Source organism: Macaca fascicularis, chromosome 4, assembly GCF_037993035.2.
Source record: "Macaca fascicularis isolate 582-1 chromosome 4, T2T-MFA8v1.1".
NCBI classification, from domain to species: Eukaryota; Metazoa; Chordata; class Mammalia; order Primates; family Cercopithecidae; genus Macaca; species Macaca fascicularis.
Window position 1 is genome coordinate 150,110,186 of NC_088378.1, and position 21,922 is coordinate 150,132,107.

At 37.5% G+C, this 21,922-nt stretch overlaps 1 long non-coding RNA gene across 1 annotated transcript in view; it reads right to left on the bottom strand.

Annotated features, from left to right (window-relative positions):
* Positions 1-428: 428 nt before the first annotated feature.
* LOC123572904 (uncharacterized) overlaps positions 429-21,922 on the bottom strand; it is a 69,287-nt gene continuing 47,793 nt past the window's right edge. Inside the window, exons 2-3 of the long non-coding RNA XR_006697492.2 lie at positions 5,088-5,201; positions 429-2,509 (exon numbers count right to left, since the gene is read on the bottom strand). This is a non-coding gene — a long non-coding RNA (uncharacterized lncRNA). The remainder of the gene's footprint in view (positions 2,510-5,087; positions 5,202-21,922) is intronic.

The following is a 21,922-nucleotide window of genomic DNA, read 5'->3' on the forward strand; positions in this document are numbered from 1 at the left end:
GGGCCTAAGACACGGGAGGGGCCTCTCCTAGGTAGGCAGGTTGAACAAGAAACTACAGAATGTGCAATCCACTTGCATCTTACCCAGTGTGGGTGAGCCAGATCTAACTTGTCGAGGGCTTGAATAGAACACAAAGGCAGAGTAAGGGAGAATTTACTTTCTCTGCACAATTGCTTGAGCTAGAACATCAGTCTTCTCTTGCTGTTGGACTAGGACTGTCTCAGTTTTCAGGCATTCAGGTCTTCAGACTTGGACTAAAACTATACCATTGACTCTCCTAGATCTATAACTTGCAGATTCCTGATCATGAACCATCTCAGTGTACATAATCAAGAGAACTCATTCTAAGAATCTTTCTCTTTCTCTCTCATTCTCTCTCTCTCTCTCTCTCTCTCTCTCTCACACACACACACACACACACACACACACACACACGTATATATCTCCTATTGACTCTGTTTCTCTGGAGAACCCTAACAAATACAGATATTTTAATACCAAGAGTGATTCTAGAGGAAGAGAATTTTAGGGCTCATCTTCTGAATTGGTTCTAGTGTTTCTGGAATTCGCTAATATGTTTACATTTAAGATGCTAATGTCTCTATTTTCAGTAGTAAGGAGAGAATTGATAATCCATAGCATAAATTGGTAACAGAGATACACAAAATATCTCCTTGGGGTCTTCTTAATCACCCACTTAAAAGAATCCAAGGAACTCAGTAACTTTATGTATGATACGACTGAACATTTTTTGAAAACTAGTGAATATAATGAGATGGTGTGGTTGTTCCTAATGTCACTGGACAAAGAAGTGGTGAAATAAAAGGATGAGCTCATGGATATGAATTTCTTTAAAACTTATTTAAGTTTTCCAATGGCATTTCATACAATCAATTTTTATCTTAAAATATGCTAAAATTGAGAAAATCTGCATATCATGAAGTCTAACACTCATGTGAAGGTCAAAGAAAATTTATACTTTACCAGGGAGTCAATACTCCACCCAACAGCCTTTTTCTACCCACAGTGCAAGATTAATGTTCCTAGGAGTTATAGAGAAAACTAAACCCATAGAGGGGTAGCTTTGTTATTGGTGCTATTATGTTGGACCACAATAAAACTGTGTTGTATTTGAGTCTTGACGGATAAATTTAATCACAGATTTATTTCTGTGTTTTACTTTCAACAAATATTTGTGGACACCCTATTCCAAGCTTAAAAAAAAAAACAATTTTATCAGACATTATAAGTGTTAAAAGGAGTATATGACATAAATCCTATAGAGATGACATGTATCTAAGTTATTGCTCGAGATACAAATATGGCAAAGAAAGGAGGCTATAGCAAGTTTCATATACTTAGTGCTAATCTCAGGCATTTCAGAGTTTGATGATGATATAGGATTTGGCTTTGAATTGAGGGTAATATTTATATAGGTAAGTAGGTAAGTGGGTAGGTAGAACATGGTGGGTGCTTCAAGTAGGTAGTCATGAGTAAAGCATGGAGGAAAAACTGAAAAGTCAGCTAACAATAGTGTTTGAGTTGAGCTAGAATACAGATTTCATTTAGGAGCTTAATAAAGATAAAGAGTAAATTATAGTTTGGGGCCAATTAAGTAAAAGACTTTTAATTCTAACTTAAAATTTTATAAATTAATTCTTTTAACGATGGGAGAACATTTCGTAGTTTTCAAATAGAAAAACATCATTGTGGTATTCTATGAAGGTCTGGGAAGAGAGAAAAAAGTGATTAGTCTTTACTGAGTGTTACTGACTCAAGTGATCTTTTGGTAATAGATTAGAAATGTTAGTTCCTAGTGCAATTACTCATCATTAATAAGAGTTTAAGGTAACTATCACAAACAGAAACCTTCCCTCAAGATTGACATAGGCTGTGTTATTCTTACTGACTTATCTCATGGGGCTGAGCTGATAGATCTCAAAATGCTTTTTAAAAAGCAGACTGGGTGGCCAGGGCCAACTCCCAACTGATCCAGATAGAACTTGGCATAAAATCCTCTAGGGAATGTCTGGGTCCCACCAGCTCTGCCACCTGACCACTAGTGGGCAGACACAGCCCTTGGTTCTCAGGAAAATTTTGTATCACAGAGGGGAATCAGGGTCAACAATTTCAGGGGCAGTCCCTTTCACTGCTTAATCCAACCTGCCTGACTTAATGATATAAACTGTAGATTTACTGCCTCTGCCCCTTGAGCACTTAGCCACCACCTTCACTCTAAAGGTAATTCCACCTGGTAATTAACTGTGAAATATTGAGTGGCCAGTGTCTGACCTGAGTGTTTGTGCCAAGCAAAAGCTTCACTTGTTTTTTTCTTTTTCTTTTTTTTTTTCTTTTTTTGCTCTCTTTCACTGCCAGTTTGTGTGTATGTGTATTTTTAAGTATTAACTCTCATGGAAGCACATGCCTATTTAAAATTCCCAGACGATGAGTCAGACCCGTTCAGTGAGGTTCCTGGAGAGTCACATGATGTGATTTGATGAAGCTTCACCTTATGAAGGGTTGGAGGAAAAAATCAAAAAAGCACTTTCAGACTTATATATATATATACACATACACACACACACACACACATATAAACATACACATACATATATATTGTTGTGTATATATACTTGTATATAATGTCATATAATCTTGCATACATACACACACACACACACACAGAAGAGAAACAGACAGAACACATACACATGTAGTTAAAAAAGAACCCCTTTGCTTTGTTTCTCTCTTGTTTCCCTCCATAGATATTTAAAAGTCTGGTGAGTCAACAGCTCATGCCTCTTTGAAACAAGAAGAAAACAGAAGCCGTGTAGCTACATGTGCTGCATATGGGTTTTAGTTATGTAGCTACCCTGTGAAATCACAATAGTGAGACTGGAAATTTGGATTCCAAAGTGATAAAGAGTTAGTATTCCTGAGACTTAGGATATCTGAGTGGTTTCACTTGCTGCTCTGATAGGCTATAGGCTTATTTAGGCCTCTAAATAATTCTATATTATAATTCATACTTTTCTTCACATCAGTTTGATGTTTCATGGTAAAACTAACATATCTTATTACATTGAACACTAAAGTAGGCTACCTCCTATGAATAAATCCAAGATATAGTAATTTCTGAAGTTTTTCTATTAATTTTTCTGTATATCTTCACTATGTGTAAACTCACTCTAGGAGTGGTATTTGCAATGTGAAAGCCTCATTTGCTAATGAGCCCTAGCTATAAGCAGGATTGAGTCACTTCTTATGAAAAATATATGAGTTATAGAGTAATAAGTATTCTAGAACAAGCCTGTCTCAAGAGGGATATGGATGGCAAGAAAGCTAATAGTTGCTTAGAAAGGGAAAGTTCCCTTCAAAAGGTTGAGGACAGATGCAGAATTTTAGGAGTGTCTTGGTGTTTTAAAACATCATAGAGGAAGTAATTGCTGCATTGATTCATTCACTTAATAAACATTTATTGAGAGCCCACTGTGTGCCAGCAACTGCTAGATGTTGGAGATTCAAGAACCCACAAGTCCTTCTAGTTTGATGGATGGGAGTTTCATAAGCAAATAGTTATAATTCAGGAATGTGGAAAGTACTGTGAAAACACAGGTGCAGTAATGACTAACTTTGTCTAACAGAATTGGATAAAACTTCACAGAGGAGGTGATATTTGATCCAGATCTTTACAGATAAGTAGAAAATAACTTATTGAAAAATTAGTAAAGCAGAGGAAAAAAATATGAATGTTGGGAAGGTGAAGTTGAAAGAGGAAGGCCCATTAAAGATGTAATTTAATATCAGCCAGAACTGGTCCATAATAGGGAATGAATGTGCAATTCATTTGCACTTTTATTCTGGGTGAATCCAGAAGCTAAACATATTTCAGCAGTGGGTTTAGAACCAGGAAATGGAAAGCGACTAGTAACCTAGGCACTCTCTCATATATTCATTCTCAGTCTCTGTCCATGTTTCTCTCTTTCTCTGTCTTTCTTCTTCCTTCTCCTTAACCTGCTCAGGCTCTCTCATCTTTAGGTCTGAATAATTTTTCTCTGAAGAATGGCATCATTTTGTACTAAGATATTACAGTTTTCATCATATCTAGTAATAGTCCAGACTTACTGGGGTTGCTATATCTATATCCCAAAATTCCTAGAGGGAGAATCTTATTTGCCCAGTTGATCCAATGCACTGTGGTCAGGAGTGGAATCACACGGTACAGATACAAGTCCTGGAAACAAACCTCCATTGAAAGGGAAGGACATTCTCACATAGGTAGGCCATGGGTTGAGCATTGCTCCAAAAGTTAGCTACAATTTATAATAATTCTATATTGAATGCTCCTAAAGGGATTGTGGGCATGTAACATGACACTGTTACCTTTTGCACAATGCAAACCTAAATTTGCTGAGGTTGTTTTCTATAGCTTTTATTTATCTCCATATTTTGTGAATGTTTCTTGAGATGTCCAAGAAAAGGAGAATGGCGGACTGGGACGTGGAACTTGAGTTAATGTGAATATTTTTTATTTTTCTTTCTTCCTTCTTCCCCAATGGTCACTAGCCCCAGTTACGTAATGTGGGTTAATTATACTAGGGGTTGAGTGTGATACAAAGGTTATACAGTATTGAAAACCATTCCTTTGGGAGTCCATTCCTCACTGTGGTCTGAACATAAGTAAGTTTCAATAAGATCCTGATGTTCACGTATAAGTAGAGCCTGTAAGTGCCTGAAATTTCTTCTAACATATTTTTATCACGGAAATATGATGTAGCTGGTAGTATAAAGAAGCCCCTGAGCTTTGTTTTATTTATGTGTTATTTTTATTCTTAAATTTTTCAAATTCCCTATATCAAAGCTGTTTAGCAGGTTATCAGAAAGTGGAAGTTTTAGTAACTTTGAGTTACTTTGTGAAAATTCTTAAGAAACAACTTCATTCCAACATTTCCATAGATTTGTTAGCATGCAGACTTAAAAACTAATAATTCCAAATCACATCTAAATTAATTCAAATTGGAATTTATGAAGGTAACTCCAACTACTGTAATAAATTCTCAAACATCAGTGGTTTATTACTTGCTCACCTAAAGTCCAAAATGGGTGTTCCCGATTGGTAGTCGGCTCTTCTCTTTGATTAGGGAACTGATACCTTTCCATCCTGTGGCTCTACCGCGTTCCACACACAGCTTCTATGGTCACTGAAAAAGTAACACAGAGAATTGCAAATGGGAAGTTTTTATGGGCCAAGCCTAGAAATGGCACAAATCACTTCCACCTATACATATTCAACTGGCAGAAGGCATTCCCACAGCTGGGCATAATTACTAGCATGGTTGCACTTTGCTCAAGAGGAAGAGGAAATAAGTGTGATGAAAATCCAGCTAGTCTCCTTCACAAAACTCTTGGTAAAGTTTCTTATAGTGCTTATTCTTGATATGAGTAACAATAAAAAGGTATAAGTGTATTTAATGTAAGCTAATTTGAAAATCATTCAGCAACATTAAAATCCAGTGTATAAATTACAACAACAAAATGCATCTGATGCTATTTTGTTGTCTATAATACAAATAAGCATTAAGTAGCCTAAAATGCACACACATACATACAGAGACACACACACCCTACTTTGACATTTAGTTGAGAATTGGGTTTCAAACTATTAAGTTGTGTATGAGTATCCAAAAAGAAATATATATAATTTAGATATGAGGAAATACTCTGCTATTTTCCTATCAATGCTACCTTTTTAAACAAAATTATTTTCTATGCTCCTTTTTATATAAATAGAATACTACTAGAATTTGACAATAAAATACTTCATTATTCTTAAATAAAGTGATACAATTTCCATGTTTATCAGTTTTAGTTACCACTTTTCAGATTGGTATGTTCTGCTCAAATCGATAATACATATTTTCTTACATGCTTTATATAAATGTAGAAACAATTACTATGGTTCCAAATTGTTCTTGGCAATTAAACCTTTAGATTTTTCAGCTTCTAGTGGTTCCACTTGTTCTTCTATTTGTAGAAAATTATAGTAAAGAGTTAGTTTTGTGGGTTAGGGAAGAGTGTGCAAAAGGATTTTTTTTTTTTTTATCATGTACAGTCCCCTGGGTTTATAATTGTACCTCTCATTACAGTCTCTAGAGGAAATGTTTATGGTTTGAATCCTAGAAAAAGCTGTCATATGAAATCAGAACACCCAAGGAATAACACAATACCACAGAGTTAATATGATTGATGATATCATAGCTCATTTTTAACAGATGTCAAAAGAAGAAAAATCAAGCTGCCATTCCACATACTAAGCCCTTGTTCACTTAACAGAAGACCTTTATAAGTAAATCATAATTAATGGTAAGTATTCAGTGGGTTAGGAGATGGGCATTTGGATTTCTTTTAGACTTTCAAAAGAAAAATCATATGATAAAAATAAGAATTTCTAGAAAAGATACTTATATATACCTTTAATTCCCTGGTGCTATATTTGACCAAATATTTAATTTGGCATTGGTGAATGGAATCTAGTTAGGAAAAGTTTCTTTTTAGAAATACAACCACATTTGTGGAACTCAAAAATCTCATATATATTCAGTCTTAAAAACAAGTTCTTCAATAACTGCCAAAGGAAATCCCACTTCCAGCTGCGTGCTGACTGGGAAAGAGAGAGTCGGTGGTACTTTTTAATGGTGTATGCATATAAAAATAACCTGGAGAAAGTAAAGGAAAACAATTGTATTTTAATTTCATTAAAAAATATCAGTAGTTTATTTGCTGAATCCAACCTTCTACCGAACCAGATTATTACTTTCTCTAAGCACATTGTAGTATGTGTTGACCATCTCCAAGAGAGGATAAGGAAGTTGGCTAACTCATAGAATTATCCATGAGATACATTGATTAGCACCCATGTAATGTCCTTCTCCCTCCCTATTTTTGGAGATATGGACAAGGATAGTATATAATAAGATTCCCACTCTAAAGTGGTCCTGGGGAGGCAAGGCACTGTGGCTCACACCTGTAATCCCAGCACTTAGAGAGGCCAAGGCGGGCGGATCACTTGAGGCCAGGAGTTTGATCCAGCCTGGGCAACATAGGTAGAACTCTGCCTCTATGAAAAAACAACAACAAGATTTTTAAAACATTAGCCAGGTGTGGTGATGCACCTGAAGTCCCAAACTACTTGGGAGACTGAGGCGGGAGATCACTTGAGCCCAGGAGTCCAGGACTGCAGTGAGCTCTGATGGCATCATGGTACTCCAGCTTGGGCAAAAGAGTAAGACCCTGTCGTTAAAAGAAAAAATTTCTAGGAAAGTAAGAAATCTTATATCAGGTAAGGGGCACTAGTTCTTCCTTAACCAAGAATCTGGGGAATTTCTTAGGTCTGAAGCATCTCCTCCCAGGTTTGGTGCTTATTAATGAATATTCAGGCCCATGCAGGTTGGGTATGCTGAGAGCAGGAACATATATCTCCCATTTCAATTTAAAATGAAAAACTCAGAAATTGTGTTTTTGTTAAACACACATAATCAGACACATACACACACCACACACACACACACATACACACACACACTCAGAAAGAACTTTGTGGTTTTTTTTCTTTTTGAAGTACCAGGAGAACACACAGTAGTACTATGCCAGATGTATTAATTTAGATGAACAAAGGGGAATAAAAGCACTTTTGGCATTATGTCTCATTTTAAGTTGAAGATAGCATAACAAATAGAATGTAATTCTGAAAGTTTTATCGACACTTGAATAGCTAACTAAAGTTCATTTATAGTTTTAACTTTGTGATTTTGACAGTCTTTAGCAGGCGTGAGCAAGACTTTTTTCTGAAGGACCAGTACGTGTTATAGACTTTACAGGCTGTACGTTTTTGTTTCAACTACTTAAGTCTGCTGTTGTAGCAAGAAAGCCATAGACAACACATAGATAAACATGACTATGCTCCAATAAAACTACATTTATTAAAACAATAGTGGGTCAGATATGGTCCTTGGGCCATAGTTTGTCAACCTTTTGTCTTTCTCAAGCCTCATATCACATATTAACTATTATTCCTTTTCTCACAGAGTTTCTTAGAGATTATTCTCAAATAACTCATAATTTTAGCTTTTGATATGGAAATAAAATACGTTTTTCTCCATTTGTTATGAAGAGTTTGACCCACATGCTAGACTGAACAGACCACAAGCCCATAATCTTCCCCTGGGCCTTGTTGTGGATAGCGAGGGCCTGTAGGAATTGGGATGTAAGTTCATCTGTCAACTTACAGCTAAAGAATTTAAAGCAAGAACAAGGAGTTTTGGTTCCACAAGATGCTCTATTTAAAAGGACATTGTTGAGAGGCTTACTATTCAGCACTACTGGGACAGTCTTGAAAAAATGACCTACTTTCCCTCAGCAAAGCCAACTCTGAAAGAGGATGATGTCTACAAATGAGTTCTCATAAAAGAATATAATTAAACAGTGATGCTCTTCAGAGTGAAAGAGCTTTGAGATAATGACTACAGTGGCACACACTGTACCAAAGAGAACAAGATGTCACAATTATATATTTGCAGGTTGATTTAATCTGACAGGATTCTTAGCAACAGTGAACTTGGTCTGTCTGTGCATGACAACACAGCTTATGTGTCCTACAGATGAAGCTCTGTTTATCTTTTCTAAACTTACAAGTGTCAATTAGCAAATTTCTTAATCTAGCTGGACATTCTTATCAGTAGAGGTCCAGTATATGTCTTCATTTTCTTTGGCACAGTATGTGTAAATCACCCTTTTTATCTAAATAAAGTCTTTTAAAAATTCTCTGTATAAATAGATTTTTTTCATTATTTGATTTTTGAATTATATTCTCTCACTGCAAAGTCCTCATTATCCTATTTTTTCAAGTTTCCTTAATAGCTAAATTAGCAGCTAGTAGATTTAGATTATCCCTCACAGTTAATCCAGGACCTAGAGAAATAGATCACATCAGGGTTTGTAAACTACAACACTTGGGTCAAATCCATCCCACCACTTATTTTTGCATGACCCATGAGCTAAGAATGACTTTTACATTTTTAAATGACTGAAAAACAATCAAAAAGAAAATAATATTTTTTGACTTATGCAACTTACATGAAATTCAAATTTCCATGTCCATAAATAAAGTTATATTGAAATTCAAGCATGTTCACTTTTTTAATATATGATCTATTAGTGCTGCTTTTGTGCTACAACAGCAGTGTTAAGTAGCTGCAACAGAGAATGTGTGACCCGTAAAGCCTGAAATATTTACTTTCTGGCCTTTTATAGAAAAAGCTTGTCAACCTAGAGACTACATGATCCTTTACATTTCCCTTCCAACCTTTTCTTTTCTTTTTTAAGGTGATTGTTATCTCCTTCCCCCTTCCCCCCCTTTTTTTTTTCTGCCTCACTCTTGCTGCCCAGGCTGGAGTGCAATGGAGCGATCCAGGCTCACTGCAACCTCCACCTCCCGAGTTTAAGCAATTCTCCTGCCTCCGCCTCCCGAGTAGCTGCGATTACAGGTGCCCGCCACCATGCCTGGCTAATTTTTGCATTTTTAGTAGATACGGGTTTTCACCATGTTGGCCAGGCTGGTCTCAAACTCCTGACCTCAGGTGATCCATCCCCCTTGGCCTCCCAAAGTGCTGGGATTACAGGCATGAGCCACCCTGCCTGGCCATCCTTCCCTTTTCAATTCCTACTTTCACCTTCACTTTGGAGTTTTGGAAGTATTACAGGATAGTGATGGGAGTTCAGCCCTAGAGGCCCACTTTTGTGTATGACACTGACAGTGCACCTTAATATATTTTTATCTCCACCTTATGAAATATAGAAGTCAGCCTAGATACTCATTAATCAAAATGCCCAACAGTTCTACAGCACTTTAAAATTTATAAAGTGCTGTCACATGCACTGTCTTACTTGATCTTACATACTGGTACTATTTCCTTTACTTGAAAGAGATGGAACCTGAGGTTCAGATACATTAACTGACTTCCCCAAAATTATTTAACTCTAAAGGCAGAGCAAGATGGAAGCTAATACCATTCATTGCCCACTCCCACCCTCACTGCCACCGCTGGAAGACCAAATTTTAACAACTAACAGCATAGAGAAAAGCACCATCACAAGACCCAAAAATCAGATGAGAAATCACAGCACCTGGATTTAACTTCATATCATAGAGAAAGGCAATGAGGAGGGCAGGAGAGACAGTCTTGAATCACCAGTGGCACCACTTCCCCATTCGCTGCCAGCGGCCATGCAGCATGGAGAGAGAATCTGTGCCCTTTGGAGAATGAGCTCGCAATGCCGGGGGACTTTACATTGAACTCAGTGCCATCCCGTCATGGCAAGGAATAAAGCCATGCTGGCCTCCTCCAGTGCCTGCACACAGAGGGAACATTTGGACCAGCTCTAGCCAGAGGTGAATCCTTCAGTCTAGTGGTCGGAACTTGAGTTTCTTGGCAAGCCTCACCACTGTGGGATGAAGTGCTCTGGGGTCATAGGTAAACATGAAAGGCAGTCTTGGAAACAAGGACTACAATTCCTAGGCAATTCCTAGTGCTAGACTGGGTTCAGAGCCAGTGAACTAGGGTGGCATGTGACCTAGCAAGATACAAGCTGGTGCAGCTAAGGGAGTGCTTGCACCATCCCTCCCCCAACCTGAGGCAACACAGCTGGCAGCAACAAAAGGGTCTCCTTCTTTCTGCTCAAGAAGAAGAGACCTAAGAGTCAAGAGGATGTTGTCTTGAACCTTGGATACCAGCCACAGTAGGATAGAGCACTGGGCAAAGTCATTAGGCCCCCAGTCCAGACCCTAGCTCAGGGATATTTCTAGACACATCTTGGGCCAAAAGGGAACCTGCTGTCTTGAAGGGAAGGGCCCAGTCCTGGCAGGATTCATCACCTCCTGACTAAAAAGCCCTTGGGCTCTGATTAAACAGCAACAATACCCAGGTAATACACCATGGGCCTTGGGCTCTGAGACATGCTGGCTTCGGGGTGACCCAGCACATTCCCAGCTGTGGTGGCTACAGTGAAACACTCCTTCTGTTTGAGACAAGCAGAGGGAAAAGTAAATGGGACTTTGTCATGCACCCTAGCTACCAGCTCAACCACAGTTGAGTAGAGCAAAAGTAGGCTCTTGGGGTCCCCAAGTCCAGGCCTAGGCTCTTGCACAGCATTTTTAGACCTGCCCTGGGCCAGAGAGGAGTCCACTGCTCTGAAGGGTGAGTCCCAAGCTTGTCAGCATTCACCATAAGCTGACGGATGAGCCCTTGGGCTGTAAGTGAACATGAGAAGTGGCCTGTCAGAACACCCAATGGACCAGTGGTGGTGCTGACCACAGGGAGAGGATCCTCTGCCTATGGAAAAGGGAGGGAAGAGTGAGAAGAACTTTGTATTGTGGTTTGAGCTTAGCTGCAGTAGAATAGAACATCAGGTAAATTGCTAGGATATTTCACTCTAATCCTTGGCTCTCAGATGGCATCTCTGGAGTTACCCAGGGCCTGAAGAAACTTACTGCCCTAAAGGGAAGGGCCTTGGGCAAGGCCCAGTGCTGTGCTGGCTTCAGGTCTCACCCATTGCAGTCCCAATGATGGTGGTCACAGGGGTGCTTGCATCACCATATCCCAGTTCCAGGTGGCTCAGAACAGAGAGAGAGAGACACCATTTATTTGGGTGAAAGTAAGGGAAAAGAACAAGAGCCTCTGCCTGATAACCCAGAGAATTATTCTAGTCTTGTCCAAGACCACCAAGGCAGTATCTCCATGAGTGTGTCAAAGCCATGGCATTATAGGGGTTGGGACCCAAGTTCCTTTGAATACCTAGAAAGCCTTCCCAAGAAGGATGGGCACAAACAAACCCAGACCACAAAGTCCATAATAAATACCTAACTCTTCAATACTCAGACACCAACCAATATCTACAATCATCAACACCATCCAGAAAAACATGATCTCACCAAGTGAACTAAATAGGGCACCAGGGACCAATCCTGGTGAGACAGAGATATATGACCTCTCAGGCCAAAAATTCAAAATAGCTGATTTGAAGAAATTCGAGATAACACAAAGGAGGAATTCAGAATTCTATCAGATAAACTTAACAAAGAGATTTTAAAAAAATTAAAAAGAAGCAGAAATTCTAGCATTACAGAATGTAACCAACATGCTAAAGAATGCATCAGAGTCTCCTGATAGCAGAATTCACCACGCAGAAGAAAGAATTAGTGAACTTGAAGACTGGCAATTTGAAAATACATGGCCAGAGAAAACAAAAGAAAAAAGAATAAAAAACAATGAAATATGCCTACAGGATCTAGAAAATAGTCTCAAAAGGACAAATCTAAGAGTTACTGGTCTTAAAGAGGAGTTAGAGAAAGTGATAGGGGTAGAAAGTTTATTCAAAAGGATAATAACAAAGAACTTCCCAAATCTAGAAAAAGATATCAATATCCAAGTACAAGAAGGTTAGAGAACATCAGGTAGATTTAACCCAAAAAAGACTCTTAGCTCTCCTCTTCTTGAGCATAAAGAAGCAGACCCTTTTGTTGCTGCCAGCTGTGTTGCCTCAGGTTGGAGGAGGGATGGTGCAAGCATTCCCTTAGCTGCACCAGCTTGTATCTTGCTAGGTCACATGCCACCCTAGTTCACTGGCTCTGAACCCAGCCTAGCACTAGGAATTGCCTAGGAATTGTAGTCCTTGTTTCCAAGACTGCCTTTCATGTTTACCTATGACCCCAGAGCACTTCATCCCACAGTGGTGAGCCTTGCCAAGAAACTCAAGCAGGAGGACAAAGTTAGTATAGAGCTTTTATTAGTTTCTTTTTGAAAAGAAGACTGTGAAAAATCCAGAAAACAAATAACAAAATGGCAGGAGTAAGTCCCAGTTATCTATAATAACATTTAATGTAAGTGGACTAAACTCTCAAATTAAATGACATAGAGTGGCTGAATGGATGAAAAAAACATGACCCCATGATCTGTTGCCTATAAGAAGCACACTTCACCTATAAAGATACACATAGACTGATAACAGGGATGGCAAGAGATATTCCATGCCAGTGGAAACCAAAAGAGAGCAGGAGTAGCTATACTTATTTCAAACAAATAGATTTTAAAAATACATCTTTAAGAAGAGACAAAGAAGATTGGTATATAATGATAAAGGGGTCAATTCAAAAAAGGATCTAATGATTGTAAGTAGGTATGCACCAAATACTGGAGTACCCAGATATATAAAAGAAATTATTAGAGCTAAAGAGAGAGATAGACCTCAAAACAATACAATAGCTGAAGACTTCAACATTCCACTTTTAGCATTGGACAGATTTCCCTTACAGAAAATAAACAAAGAAGCATCATACTTAATCTGCACTATGGAACAAAAAACTTAATAGATATTTAGAGAACATTTTATCCAACAGCTGTATAATATACATTCTTTTCAGCACATGGATCATTCTCAAGGAGAGACCATATGTTATGTCACAAAACAAGTATTAAAACATTCAAAATTTGAAATACTATTAAGCATATTCTCTGGCCACAGTGGAATAAAACTAGAAATCAGTAACAACAGTAATTTTAGAAAATATAGAAACACATGGAAATTAAACAGTATGCTCCTGAATGACTAATGAGTCAGTGAAAAAATTAAAAAGAAAATTGAAAATTTTCCTGAAACAGATGATAATGGAAACACAACATACCAAAACCTATGGGATACAGTGAAGGCAATACTAAAAGGGAAATTTATAGCTGTAAGTCCTTACATCAAAAACAAAGAAAAACTTCAAATAAATTACCTAATGATGCATCTTAAAGAACTAGAAAAACAATAGAAAACCTAATGAAAAATTAGTAGAGGAAAAGAATCAGAGCAGAAATAAATGAATCTAAATAAAGAAAACAATACAAAAGATGAATGAAACAGAAAGTTAATGTTTTGAAAAGTTAGACAAAATTGACAAGCTTTAGCCAGACTAAGAAAATTAGAGCGAATACCCAAATAAATAAAATCAGAGATGAAAAAGGAGATATTATAACTCATATCACAGAAATGTAAAGGATTATTAGTGGCTACTATAAGCACCTATATGCCAACAATTTGGAAAATCTAAAGAAACAGATACATTCTTAGACACACTTAACCTACCAAGATTGAACCATTAAGAAATCCAAAACCTGAACAGACCAGTAACAAGTAATGAAATTGAAGCTGTAATAATAAATCTCCCAGCAAAGAAAAACCCAGGGTCCAATGGCTTCACTGCCATTTAAAGAAGAACTAATACCAGTCCTTGTCAAACTGCTCTGAAAAATAGAGAAGGAGAAAATACTTCCAAACTCATTCTACCAAGCCAGTATTACCTTGATACAAAAACCAGACATAGACATATCAATCAAAAGAAAGCTATAGGCCAATATCCCTGATGAATATTGATGCAAAAATCCTCAACAAAATATTGGCAAACTGAATTCAACAATACATTAAAAAGATCATTCATCATGACCAAATCAGATTTAGCCAAGGGATGCAAGGATGGTTCAACACGCATCAATGAATGTGATACATTATATCAACAGAATGAAGGACAAAAACCATATAATCATTTCAATTAATGCTGGAAAAGCATTTGATAAAGTTTGGCATCCCTTCATGATAAACATTCTCAAAAAGCTGGGTATAGAACAAGCATACCTCAACATAATAAAAGCCTTATATGACAAACCCACAGCTAGCATCATACTGAATGGAGAAAAACGGAAAACCTTTTATCTTAGATCTGTAGCATGACAAGGATGCCCACTGTCAAGACTGTTATTCAACAGAGTAGTGGAAGTCCTAGCTAGAGCAATCAGACAAGAGAAAGATATAAAAGGCATTCAAATTGGAAATGAAGAAGTCAAATTATCTGTATTTGCAGATGATATAATATTATATTTGGAAAAACCTAAAGATGCCACCAAAAACTATTAAAACTGGTAAATTCAGTAAAGTTGCAGGATACAAAATCAACATGGAAAAATCAGTAGTATTTCTATATACTAACAGTGAACAACCTGAAAAAGAAATAAAAATACTCTCATTTACCATAGCCACAATAAAATTGAATACCTAGGAATTCACTTAACCAAGGAAGTGAGAGATCTGTACAATGCAAGCTATGAAATGCTGATGAAAGAAATTGAAAAGAACACACACACACACACACACACACACAAACAAAATGGAAAGATATTCCATGTTCGTGAATTGGAAGAATCATTATTATTAAAATGTCCATACTACCCAAAGCAATCTACAGATTCAATGCAATTCCTATCCAAATACCAATGACATTCTTCCCAGAAATAGAAAAAATAATCCTAAAATTTATATGGAACCACAAAAGGTCCAGAAGAGCCAATATTATCCTGAGCAAGAAGAAACAAAGTGGAAGAATCACATTACCTGACTTCAAATTATACTGCAGAGCTCTGGAAAAACAAAGAAACAAACAAACAACCAGTATGGTACGGGCATAAAAACAGACTCACAGACCAATGGAACAGAATAGAGAACCCAGAAATGAATCCACACACCTACAGCGAGCCCATTTTTGACAAATGTCCAAAGAATATACATTCGGGAAAAGACAGTCTCTTCAATAAATGGTCCTGAGAAAACTGAATATCCATATGCAGAAGAATGAAGCTGGATCCCTATCTCTTGCCTTATAAAAAAATCAAATCATAATGTATTAAAAACTTAATCTGAGACCTCAAACTATAAAACTACTACAAGAAATCTTTGGGAAAACTCTGGGCAAAATTTCTTCGGTAACACCCACAAGCACAGACAACCAAAGCATAAAGGAACAAATTGGATCACATCAAGTTAAACAGCTTCTGCATAACAAAGGAATCAGTAAAGAGAAGAGACAACCCAGAGAATGGGAGAAAATATTTGCATCTGACAAGGGATGAATAACCAGAATATATAAGGAACTCAAAAACTCTATAGGAAAATATTTAGTAATCTAATTTAAAATCCGGGCAAAAGATTTGAATAGTCATTTCTTAAAAGAAGACATACAAATGGCAAACAGGCATATGAAAAGGTGTTCAGCGTCATTGATTGTAGGAGAAATGCAAATCAAAACTCCAAGGAGTTATGATCTCACCCAGTTAAAATAGCTTTTATCCAAAAGTCAGGTAATAACAAACGCTGGCCAGGATGTAGAGAAAAGGGAACCCCTGTATATTGTTGGTGGGAATGTAAATTAGTACAAACACTATGGAGAACAGTTTAGGGGTTCCTAAAAATTCTAAAAATAGAGCTACCTTGTGATCCAACCATCCCACTGCTAGATATATACCCTAAAGAAATTAAATCAGTGTATCAAAGAGATATCTGCATTCCCATATTTGTTGCAACACTGTTCACAATAGCCAAGAAGTAGAAGTAACCTAAGTGTCCATCAACAGATAAATGGATAAAGAAAATGTGGTACTTATACACAATGGAGTACTATTCTGCCATAAAAAGAATGAGATTCTATCATTTGCAACAACATAGAAGGAATTGAAAATCATCATGTTAAGTTAAAATAGCCAGGTGCAGAAAAACAAACATTGTATGTACTCACCTATTTGTGGGATCTAAAAATCGAAACAATTGAACTCATGGAGATAGAGAATAAAAGGATGGTTACCAGAGGCTGGGAAGGGTAGGACGGGTTTAGGGGTTTGGGGGAGGATAGAAGGAATAAATAAAACCTAATATTTGATGGCACAACAGAGGGACTATAGCCAACAATAATTTAATTGTACATTCTAAAATAACTAAAAGAGTATAATTGGAATGCAAAACACAGGATAAATACTTGATGGAATGAATACCCAATTTTCCATGATATGATTATTATGCATTGCATGCCGGTACCAAAATATCTTATATATTCAATAAATATATACACCTACCACATACCCACAAAAATAAAAAACTAAGAAAATTAAATTACGTAACTAATAAGTGGTTGAGAGTGTATTCTAAATCTGATTCCAAGCCTTAGGTTATTTCTGCATTACCACCCTAACTCAGAAAGGGCTACAAATAAAAACTTTGTGACAGTTATTCTTGTTTTGAAATCATGCACAAAACTCCTGTGAAAGGACCTGAAGAAAACTTCTTCTCCCATCCCTATCACCCCAACATAAAACAAGTAAGAACTGTAGGCTGGGCTTCCTTTCTTCACACTGAGTAGAATAGAGCAATGATGTTATACACCTTCACAGCCACAGTCATTCATACATCAAAGAAGAATTAACAGCACTCGAAACTTAGAGTTTTGATCTTTATAAGATTTAGGGCGTAAAATAACCAGCCTCCTTCATTTCATCCTTGGCCTCATAATGCCACTCCTGAACAGAAGTCAGAGTGAGCTTTTAAAAATCCAAATCATATCGTTAAAATAAATCCAAATTCTTGCAAGACTGTATTTTGTCTTTCCCTCTTATTTTGTCTCTCTGTTCTCTCCAACTCATTTACCACTTTCCTTATCATTCAACCCACTCTTAATACAATGGTCTTCTGTATTCCCTGATCATGATGGCTCATTTCTATGTTTGCCTTTTCATGGGCCAGGGAATTGTCACTTGAGATCTCAGGACTGACTTCTTCCCATCATCACACCTCTACTCAAATGACAACTTGTCTTCAACGACAGTTTTCTTGACCACCTGCACCCATGTCTCTCTATCCTAGTACTCTGGCTTATTTCTTATTAGCACCATCTCTCTCTAAAATTATATCATTCATTTATTGGTACAGTTCTTTAATATCTCTCTCCCTCCACTTGTATGTAAAGTCTTTTGGCACAAAGACCTTGCCTGTCTTTTTCACCAACATATAGAGTACTGCATGGCACACGATACACAAATACATCAATGCTGCATGGAGAAATGTGTAAATGTATGTGGCCTTTGGAATAAAATGTCCCCTTTTACTGATATAGCCTAGGTGCTAAGGCAAGGACTGTCACTTCAGCTACAAGGTGTAATATGAAAGATCTGTCAATAGTGGTGTAAGAAATACGTGCACTAATGTAAGAAGTGTACTCATGAGCTCAATCTGGAAAGAAATTATGATAATTTCTAATTTCTGTAGGGATGCAAACTGCTTATGTGTACTATATGCATTTTCACTTGTAAACATATTATTTCCACGCTGTCCACTTGAACCCTCAGCTTTTCAGTGTTGCGGCATCTCGTGATTTCAGGGCACCTGGGGATTATTAGGTGTCTAAGCTTCTAAGCTGTCACTTTTTGAAGCTAGAGCATGGAATTATCTGAGCAGAAAGCTAAGAAGCCCCATTTAATCAGCTGCTACTGTGGTTAAACTCCTTCAAGGCAAACACATTTTGACTGGCCCAAAATATTAATAATAGCCAGCTCTGAGTATATTAACTCTTCAGAGTCATCAGTGGCAAGTGGAAGTATTTTTAATTCTGTTTTTCTTGTGTGTATGTGTGTGTGTGTGTGGGTGTGTGCGCGCGCGCGCGCGCACACGCACACGCGCAGATTAAAAATTCATACTTTAAATGACAGCATTGTTAAATAAATTGAAACCCTTGAAGCTGGTTATTAGAAGAGCCAGAACTGAATGGAGCAAGCTCATTTATAAAACTACCTTTTATTTTAAGAAAATATAATGATCAAATTCTGTGATAGTAAAGAGGAGGGGTGTTGTTTGGTAATGTGTGGCTTAGTTCTAAGGTGTATATGAGGCTAGAATTGAATTATGCTGGAGACATGGTGATTTAATGAACCGTGGAAAGCACATTTACTTCAAGGGGACAAAATGTGCTCAGTATATTTCATCAGGAACCTTAGAAGGGATACTTTTGAAAATAATCCAAATTGACTACCACAGTGGGATCAGGTTAGAGAGGAGAGGTGTGTGTTTGAAACAGTCAATTTGGAGTTGATTGCTAAGAAAAGCTTCAGTTTGCAAGATCTTATATATCTTTCTGTTGGGATTAGCCTAAGGCATAACTGTGAATTTAGTCTTGGAAATATTTCCTACGTTCTCTTCCTATGCCCCTGATTTTCTTTTTGGTAACTCTCATGCTCACTCCATCCATACCATTCATATGTTTATTCTTTACCTACCAATCTTTGACAATATCTCATTTGTGCCTTTGTTCTCCATTATTATTCTTCCTTCTTCTTCCATCAAAATTTCCCCTCCCATAGTACCTGGAACTTGAGGATTTCCATTGTTCACTGAAATCAAGTACTTATTTTTATCAAAAATCTTTTCTTAAGTGCATGTGCATAAGAGTGTACCAGGTACCATGTATGGAATAGAGAATCATCAGACACACGACCTTCTTTCATGTTACTTAAAAGTCATTGCTAATTGTCCTGGAGGAGGTAATACAGTTCACATGAATAGGTAAATGACTTATAACAAACAGCAGCATATTAAAATATATGTATATATATAGGCATGGAGTTTTAAAAGAAATACAGGATTCTTTAATGGAAAAAGTTGAGTGGTTTTTGTTTTTTTTTTTTTTTTTTTTTTAATGAGACAGTCTTGCTCTGTCACCCAGGCTGGAGTGCAGTGGCATGATCTCGGCTTACTACAACCTCTGCCTCCCAGGTTCCAGCGATCTCCTGCCTCAGCCTCCTGAGTAGCTGGGATTACAGGCACCCGCCACCACACCCAGCTAATTTTTGTATTTTTAGTAGAGATGGGGTTTCACCATGTTGGTCAGGCTGGTCTCAAACTCCTGACATCATGATCTGCCCGCCTCGGCCCCCCCAAAGTGCTGGGATTACAAGCGTGAGCCACTGCACCTGGCCAAAATTTGAGATTCTATTACGTGCAAGTGGACAAACTATTCTGGGGGAAAGAGATAATTTTCACACTAGTTGCAAGTATTGTGTAGGTATTTGCCTCATCCTGCTTATGTGTGAACTGACTATAATACTAAATAACCAAATTAAAGTTACTGTAACTAGAGGTGGCAACTGGATAAAGGCCTTCCCCTGACAACTGAATGCATGGGCTCAGGTATTTATGCACAAAGTAGAAGGCCTTTTTAAGTAGCAGGAATCCAATTTCATTGTCATTATTACCATTGTGCCAAATGACTTGTAAAATAAAATAAATGAGATCTACAGCACCTAGCAAGCTAAGACAACCCCCAATTCATCATTCCCCTGCAAAACTGCACTCTGATGGTCTCAAAATGAGGGTGAGAGAGAGGATTAGTTCTGACCTTCCACTGATCAGAACAAAGTGTTATTCTTGATCTCACTTCACTGGTTTCTGACTAGCATAGCATTTTTTGTATTGTCTTATTTTTCTCTCTTCATAAATCAAAGTTAGCATCCAAAGAGCCACAGGATCTGCTGTCTTGCTGAAGTTTTACACAGAAAGCTCCTTTTGTGATTATTAGAGTGATTTGTACCTGAATAAATAGGCACATATTAGGCTCCAGGTGGAAACTCTTAATTTCATGCCACCTCTAGAGAACCACATAGCAATGGGTCTTGGGCAGAGTTTAAGAAATGTGTCACCCACTCGTCACTGTATAACTTCATATTCCATATTTACCTTGTATGACTGGCACATTATGTCAGAAAAGTAGCAAGTTTAAGTAAGTGAGGAGAGAAATGCACAGGACAGTTTTTTTATGCCTACACTATATGTATAATATATACTCTCTCTATATATATATATATAAAAATATACACAAAATGTTGAGAAACTCCAATGGTAGGTCTTGACTTGACTTCTGAAAAAGTACCTTTAAAATGTTTGAAACAGCCCCTTCACCTTTATTTCATGGTGTGAACCTGAAAAAACTATGTAGTCTGTGCCTAGAATCCAAAGCATATATAATACAATTTTCATAATAGCACCAAATGCTGCTGGGATTATTTAAAGTCACTCAAATATGTAAATCAAGTAAAACTTAAACATTACAGCACTATTTTATTACCTACCTTGGCAAAAAGCCACAGTAGTTCTTGTTTAGGGAAACTGACTTATCATTACAAAGTAGCCACGTGACTGATACTGCCAAGAATGAATTCATTCTTCCTCACAGTATCTAAATTTGCGCTGAATTACACCTACATCCTGTATGATCTAGTTGAAAAGGTAGAGGCTTTGGATTTAGACAAATCTGACTGTGAATTTGGGCTGAATTATACCTACATCCAGTGTGACTGAGTTGAAAAAATAGAAGCTTTGACTTTAAACAAATCTGATTGTGAATCCTGGATCACCATTTACTATTTGAGTGACTTGGGCAAGTTACCTAAAATCACTGATACTCAGAATTCCCATCTAGAATAGTAATAATATTTAGATATTTAAGGGTTCTATTCCTGCTTGGGGGATTGTTTGTTATATGCCAGGCAATGTGCTAAGTACTTTACATACATTGTGTCAATTAGTATTCACAATAACACCGGGTATTAGCCACCATTTATATTTTAGCACACTGATATTCCAAAGGGTTAATTATCTTGAATAGTTTTACAACAGGTGTGCCTCCAAAGCCTGTGCCCTATCTATTGCTGTCAGGGAATTAGGGAGAAAGCGACTCACAGGCACTCCCTGAATGGCCTCCACAACGGGGTGGTGACTCTTCCACTGCCTCTGCTGCTATTCTTGTGCTGAGCAAAAGCCACGTAAAACAAGACTGAGACCTACCTCCTGCGGAACTTCATTCCCTTCCCTGCTCTTGTTGATTGCCATGATTCTTTTACAAAATACAAAACCTAGATGCTGAGTTTTTCTTGCCTAAAGTTCTTGGCTTAGGCTAAAGCTAAGCTGTGTCTTCATTGTTTGTGAGTTCTGAACCACTGCACCTTGACCTTTAGCTCTACCC